The sequence below is a fragment of the Cyprinus carpio genome, chromosome A18 (assembly GCF_018340385.1).
Source record: "Cyprinus carpio isolate SPL01 chromosome A18, ASM1834038v1, whole genome shotgun sequence".
Classification (NCBI taxonomy): domain Eukaryota; kingdom Metazoa; phylum Chordata; class Actinopteri; order Cypriniformes; family Cyprinidae; genus Cyprinus; species Cyprinus carpio.
Window position 1 is genome coordinate 19,758,793 of NC_056589.1, and position 8,296 is coordinate 19,767,088.

The 8,296-nt window shown below is 39.2% G+C and overlaps 1 pseudogene; it reads right to left on the bottom strand.

The window, feature by feature from the left end:
• Window positions 1-4,435, bottom strand: part of LOC122134529 — a 29,713-nt pseudogene extending 25,278 nt beyond the window's left edge.
• Between the last annotated feature and the right edge of the window lie 3,861 nt (window positions 4,436-8,296).

The following is an 8,296-nucleotide window of genomic DNA, read 5'->3' on the forward strand; positions in this document are numbered from 1 at the left end:
CTCTCATCATCTGTTCCCTTCAGAATGTGCATATACATTATCATATTTACATTGATATTATTCAGTAATTTAGAGCATGTATATGAAACCTACCCAGGGGGCTTGTGTTCTTCGCTGGGGGAAAGTCTGAGTATGGAGGAGGGGGTGACTCTAAAAAAATAACAGCAATATGATTACAATTGGAATAGAAAAACATGGGGAAATTAAATATAGAGATATATTGCTTAATTGGGGACCAGGTTGGGTCTGTGGCTCACAAAAAGAACAATAATATATGACAAAACACAATGTAGGACAATTATGTACACTGGGTATAGAAAAGAATCACCCCCTTTAAAATAATCACATTTTTACTGCTTTGCACGCCTGAAATGAAGACGGATACAGTTTTTGTTTTATCCAGCTGTAGTTACTCAGAGCAACGTATAACATTCAAGTGAAAGATATAACACACAACATGTCATTAAAAAAAAGGATCACCCCCCTCCTAAATGACTTGTAAAGTCAATCAGATTTAGCTAATCAGCTTTCTTCACACTGTGATCAGCTGTTGTCATTTTGAGTTAAGCTTAGCATGAAAAGACCCTTTCCTGGAGCATTTCAGTCACTTGGTAGTGAAACTGAAGCAAAAAACACAATATGTGTCAAAACACACTCAAAAAATCTCTCTGATAAAAATTTTTACACACAAAAGTCAGGAGATGGACACAACAAAAAAAATTTCAAAGGCTTTATCAGTGCCTAGAAGCACAGTGAAGTCTATGATGGATGAAAGAGCCAGGAGGAAAATGGTCAAAGATGCTCCCAAGAGGCCTACCTCAACTCTGAAGCAGTTGCAGGAATTTATGACAAAGAGAGGTCATTGTGTGCATGTGACAATAATATCACAAATTTTCCACATATTTATGGGAGGGTTGCAAGAAAAAAGCCACTCCTCAAGAAAGGCCACATGCAGTCACAACTGTCCTTTACCAAAACGCATGATTTTGAGGCAAATGAGACTCAAACTTAATTATTTGGCTTCAACACCAAATGATATGTCTGGCGGAAATACAATACAGCTCAACATCTAAATAACAGCATTCCTACAGTAAAGCATGGAGGTGGTAATATCCTGTTATGGGAGTGTTTCTCTGCAGCAGGGACTGGAAGCACTTGTAGTAGGGAAAATGGAATGGAACAAATACCTGACAAATACTTGATGAAACTCTGCTGACAAATTTAACTGAACTACACTACAGCAGTTCTGCAAAGAAGAGTGAGCAAAATATTGCAAAGTATAGATGTGCAAAGTTAGAGATATATCCCAATAGACTAAAGGCTGGCTAATTAAAGCAAAAGGTGGTTTACAACAAACACAACACAACAAAAAATCTTAATGAGTAAATACAACTGGATAAACAAAAACTGTCCATCTTCATTTCAGGCTGCAAAGCAACTAAATGTGATGTACAGAAAGTGCCCAATTTCTGCTAAATTCAAATGCCTGCCATTTCAAAAATTCTACATGTTTCCTACTGCATATTTCAGTGGTATAATATTTTTTATCACTGATTTTAATAAGGCTTTTTGAGATATAATGAGAGCCTACTGTTCTGGATGACACATTGTGTTCACATGTTTAACACCATTACTGAGTGAATTTTTTTTCTTCAGTTTTTTTCTCAAAATCATTTTGTTCTATATTATCTCAGGTGCCCCTAGGTTGTCGAATGCTACCTCAAACATGTGCAACAAAATATTAGCGTTGAAAATAAAAGCATAACGTGGACTGTCTCTTTAAGAGTGGCTGCAGTAATTGCCTTGGATCCTAAACTCAGTTCAACTCAGATACACAGACGGGAGTCGCGTCTGGCGCCAGTTGATATGCAAACTGTATATTCTACCGCCACTCCTTCACTCTAGAATAGCATGAGGGGTCCTCCTTGAAGGAAAAAAAAGCGACTTTTAAGCGCAACTTGAAACTGATATCATTTCAAGCGATTAAGTCTTGGCAAAAGGGAAATCACGTTTTTGTCCAAGTAAATATATACTGTCATCTTAATCTATAGCTACAACAGGCCAAAATAAACGTAGGCTGATAAAACACTGATAAACAAATCCATTAGTGAAAGAAAGTTTCTTTGTAAGCCCTAGATACACTGAAATGTTTGCTCAAACAGTTTACGTGATTATGCGCGCTCATGACATTGGGCAACGTCTGAAGAATAGGATTTCTCACTTTAATGTCGTCACTGTGAAAATTAACCCTTGGAAAAAAAACGTCAGAAACATTAGATAGGAGTTGAAGATTGAGAAGGGCTCTGTTCAGTCGCATAAAATAAATACCATCTTCATGGCATCGATACGGGACACGCTTGAGCGCCTATGAGCTATGTGTGGTGTATCTACAGAGATCAGCGGGAAGAGAGAAAGGGGCAGGCTAGCGCAGCTGGTCGTCCGCGCACGACGCAGCAAGACGTCTATACTGCTTGAGAGAGAATTCGCCACGATTAACAACTCTGAGCAACGAGGGTAATGTGTCAGTGTGCAAGGCCTTTGACAAGTTAAAAGAGTTATCTCCTAATATGCGCGGCATTATTAGTGGAAAAAACTGATTTATAGGTTGCCAAGTGGCCTCAGGTTGCCAAATGTCCTCTCCTCACATAGTACATAAGGAATGGAATAGGGGAATTCAAATCGTAACGTTAGTCCAGTCAACCTGTGGGATATTTAAAGCAGTTTTGGTAACGAGTTAATCTGCTCGTTGGAGTGTGTTTTGAGACTAAATATATCACAATAACATCCGAGATTTAGTGCTTGTCATTATGAGCAAAGGTTACACGCTGTCTATTGCCAATTTAGAAACCCCATGCATAAAAAAAAACCATTTTTAAAAAGACGTCGTGCATTTTAATATGCAATTATTATGTTTGTATTTTACTTAAAGTTTCCTGGATACTAGGGTAACAAAACTGTGATGGAAAATATGAAGTAGGTCTAGTAGAAAAAATAAAAACAGAACAGTAAAGAGCTGCTAACAGACTCTCGACAATGTGCAATTTGCTATTCTTTAAGTCACTATATAATTAAAAGCTATTTCAAGCAATGAAGCGTATTTTGCTTACATTTTATACGAAGAAGCATATTTATTTTTCACACTGAATTGGCTATTCAAGTGGAAATTATTCTTTGCTATTGCAAAAACATTTTATCAATGGCATGATATAGTAGCCTTTATCAATCACTGTAACAGCAAAGCTTCAATGCATCTGTTATAGGGGAACCCTGAGGAAAGCCCTTTGGCATAGCAGCAGGTTGAAGTGAAGCCTAAAACAATGAGAAAAAATCTAGTCAGTTTAGGTAAGGTCCGCCGTAGACATATGGCAAAATGGAGGATCCTCGCTTACCTGGCCCACAGAGTCGGCTATAATGATATGGATTGGGTAGCACAACTACCGCACGAGTAGAAACTTCCTGAGCTCCGAAGCTCTTGCACTCACAGAGACCCGCGCGTATCGGTAAGCTGGCCGTGTGCTGCAGGTCTGACCACCGGTAAAAGCTCATACAGATGAACAGCTGTGGAGGAGCCATATGGCCAGCCTAACCGACAACTCGGTCCGCGATACCATCACACAGTCGCTCGGCAATCCCTCCTTTGGACTCCACGGCTTCCAACAAAGTATCCAAGGTTTTTCTTCACTTTTAGCCTTTTTAACAGCCGGGAATAGAGGAGGTGGCGGTCTTGAGCTCCTGCTCCATGACGGAGAGAGGTTTCGTCTCCTGGCTCTCAAGATGGGGATAGACCGGGGTCCCGAGAAGAACCAACAAGTGTTCCTCAGCACGAACGGGCCCGAGCCTGGCTCCGGGCTTCGAGATCAGAGACATGATGGTCCCGAGTCTTTAAATAAACAGCAAGTGACTGTTCTACAATCGCTGTCCTGCACAGAACCCAGGCTTCCACCCTACACACAAACCGTACCCCCATTCTGGTCCAAAAAACGCCCCCTGATGGTTGCCACCACCGCTGCTGTGCAGTGGGACCCTTGTACACATTTGCCCATAGTCCACGCCAGGCGACCGCGACTCGGTGGTCATCGGTCTGAACTCCGTCTTGGGAATCTTTGTTGTCTCTGGTTGGAGCCAAGCAGATCGTCCTCGAGACCCCTCGCCGCTCTTGCCATATCCAATCGCCCCCCTCTTTATCTGGAATCAAAACGCTTCTCCAGAGTCGCAGCACACAGACCTGAGCGTTTCGTCCTGAACATACGACAACTTGAAACTCTAGATGAGTTATTTACGTTCAGACTCTTAGCGATTTGAAACTATTTCTGAGCTCGTGCAACATTAATGTTGGCCGAATGCCGTGCAGCGCGTGCACAGCCGAGCACCGTATATTGGTGGCAAAACCACATTAGTTTTGAAGGCACAATGTTATATTGCAATTAAAAAACAACAAAAAAACATCAAACAAACCGCAAGGCTACACAGGAAAACGTATTTTTTCATTTTTGAAGAACGCTGGTCAAGTAGCCTACATGTGAAAAAATGTTTGGAAAGTGGAGCTACAGTGTGATACGTTTTAGTTTTTAAAATGCAGTACGGATTTGAACTAGCAAAAGAACATTTGTTGCAAAAAATCCCATGCAAAAAAATAAAGGCTACCAGTCGCACGCTCCCAAATGTTTTCGGACTTTGAAACATTCAAATCCACTCTTCAACAGCGGGGCTGGTGACATGAATGAAGCTGACGCCCTCGGAGCATAAAATCCACAGACAATTCCTCACCAGAATTCACCAGTCCGGTTGTTTCCCACTATTCCAGCGCACTCTTTTTTTTTTTTTTTGCAATCCCAAAATATCCTTGTGCGCGCGCCGGGTTCAGAAAAGAAACAATCCGTGGAGTTATAGTATGTCCTGGTTCCGTGTTCAGACTGGTCAGACTGGCAAAACCCAGATCTCTCTTTACTTTCTCACGTTTCTCTCCCCTTTTCCTTTTTTTGCTTCTTGTCCCCTGTCACAACACACATACGCACACACACAGGGCCCCTCGAGGAGAGCGATGGAGGCCATGGGCTGACTACCATCATGTGCTTAGTCTAGACACTTGGCGGCTCTGAGCCTGCAATGATTGTTGCGCAAACAAGGTTTCAAGTTCTTAACTCTTAAAGGCGTAACATCCCATCTATTTTCTTTTCTAATCATATATCCTAACTAAGATGATTGTTATTCTAAGTAGAGGGAAGAAATGCGAGAGTAAAGTTAGAACAAATGTAAAAAATCCAAATGTTAATTATTTAACAATGCATTTCCAAGATATGTCAGTGCATCTTTACTCTGGTCATAATTCCCAGTTTTATGGGGGTTTCATGAGTCTACAAGTACTTTTCTTCTTGTTTCTGTTGTTTCTTTCTTTTTTTAAATACCAAAAAGAAAGGGTTAATCTAATAAATTTATATGCATGAGAACTTTTAACAGCAACTGCACTGCATAATATAACAAACCATTCAACGTCTTAAAAGATGCATTCAAAGTTTTTTATATTTAATGGCCTCTTATTTCTTTCAAATTTAGCCACAAGTTCTGGACTTTTTACTGACACCTGTCGGTCGGGATGCATTAAGTTTTTATAGTTATTTTAGTTGCTACACATGAAAAAAGATTACTGGGAAACACGTTTACCTTGGAACAGAAAGACTCACAGAGTGGTGACTATGGGCACATTTGCACTCATCTGGCTATATTTGTATTTTTTATTGTTATGATTTTTAGTCGTGACTAATTATATTGAATTTAATTAATATGATTCTAATACCATGGGGAATAAAAACATATTTTTTATGATGTGTCTTAATGTTCATGATTGACTCATATTTTCCAAAAGTGCTCTTCATTTTAGTTTCTCTTCATTTTGTTGAATTTATTTATATTATATGTACTTGAGAAACTGCTCTACTTATTTCGACCATATCTAATGTCTGTCTTAACTAATAAACTTTCAAGTTCCTTGTAAACAGCACCTGTTCTAATACATCCATAGCAAATTCCTGAAAAAAGTTTTTGTTATTGTGATGCAGAGGGTGCAGTACTCCCCTCCCGGCACATTGAGGAATGTCAAGTAGAGGGCGGAAGCTGTTGAAAATTCCATAGGAATGACATAATGAGATGCCAAACGGCTTTCATTCGGGTTGTGAATTCCAGCAATGGGTATGCATAGTACTGGTTAGGATGCAGCCCCTTTTAAATTTAGTAATATAGGCCAGTCTACGTAGTCTGAGATGTACTACATTCATGCAAACACAAGTACACCTATTTAATGACCTTTGGGTTCAATCAATTTTCAATTTCAGTGTAAGTATCCTTCTACATGAAATATTTCCAAAAAACTATCTATGTCCAAAGGTGAATTTCTTTGCTTGACCTACAGGCCGAGATTGTAAGTTCAAAAAACCCACTTTTTCCTTGCCATTGTATTCCACTGTGCACATAAAAGAGTAAAGACTTTGGCTGGAGTAGATGAGGCCGGAGCTTATGTCTCTCAGTGTATTAAACTTGCCTCAAAGTAGCAAAAGTTCAGCAATAAACACTGCCAGATTGGATCCCCAACATTTATGACATGGCCCACGGAGGACAGAGATTGGTTGGAAGAGGAAGAAAACAACACAACTAGAAAACGCCAACTTTTTGGTTGTTACAATTGACAGTGAATGAAATAACTTTCACGGCAGCTTGCCAGAGCACAGCATTTGACACGATTATTCGGAAAGAAGCTATGTAAATAAATGTCTTAAACAATGGGACTTGTGCTGACAGTCTTATTTATCAAATGATCAAGAGGATGTGAAATCAAACTGTGTGGGAGGAGATCCACTACAGGACCAGACAATAAGGACTCCAAGCATCCCAAAATTAAAAAAAATATTGACATACATCAAAACGATTTTCAACGAAGAGCCTATTCAAGCACAAAAAAAAGAAAAATGCTTCTTCATTAAAACTCAAACTAAGTAATGTAATATGGTTTCAACACTCATAATGGAAATCAAACTAAAGTCTACACTGGTAAAAATAAGCAAACAAAATGACAAAGGAAGGTTTAGTAATAAAAACTGAGCAACGTAAAAATCAGAGTACAAGTGTATTAAAGTTATACAGACCATGTCATGTGTTTTATATCAGCATACAGATTAATAAACATTCATTATAAAAGATTAAATTGGCACTATTTGTTCTTGATTTTGAACACATGGTAAATAATGTGGCCATTATATCTATTATTATTTTAAAATAATTGACAATTATATGGGTGCACAATCCAGTGTGACTAATACTGTAGCATTCGGGTGGGTTGCTGATTAATTTTGATGATTTTTTCATACTATTATTAGTTCAAAAAAGAGTTTCTTTATGACCATTTAACACTGACTTGCTGTAACTTTTGAAATGTGCAAGTCTGGGTTGGATGAACCAGTAAGATAAATATCTGTAATGTAAAAAAAAAATGAAGATTATTATATATATACAATGTTCATTTTTTATATTAAACTGAACATTTACTGCAGTGGAGATTTTACCAACTCGAATCAAGACATATACTTGTACATTTAAAAAGTAAGTAAGTTTAACATAGGCATAAAGAGCACTCTTTGTAAACTATAAATAAATGAAAAATTCATCAGAGTTAATCCATCAACAGACCCAATGGTCCGTATTAGTCACACACTGACTTGCAGACACACACACACACACAAACACAAACACACCCACACACCACACACCAACACCTGTCCTTTCCCTCTGCGAGTAAGAGTAGTGTTGGCCTGTGTGTAAGCGGGGAATCGGATTCCCTGGCAGGTTATTGCAGGTTAACGGGAGAGAGTGCATGGACCGGCCCCTCATGGCTGCTCCGTATTAGAGGCACCGGTTGCAAATTACATTCTCTTTTGTAAGTTAGATAACATGTCAGGACAGGGCCCCCCCCCCCCCCCCCCCCCCCTCAAGCAAAACTCGTATTGCAGCACTGCACCTCCATGTTCAATCGATTCTCACACTTGCCTGGAAAATCTGTGCACGCGCACTCCAGTTCAAACAGTGGCTCATAGTAGCCACTTACCCCACCGGGCCTTTGACCGCTAGTTTAGCTAGACTATCTGAAAACATGTCACTAGTATTTTAAGTACTGTTATTCACTGTAAGTTTTTCATATGTTTATTTTGCACTGGCTATTGATATTTACATCATGCTTTTAGGATGTTCTATGATAAATGAGTTGTGGCTTCATTCACTGGCTATTGATATTTACTAATGTGGTTACAAT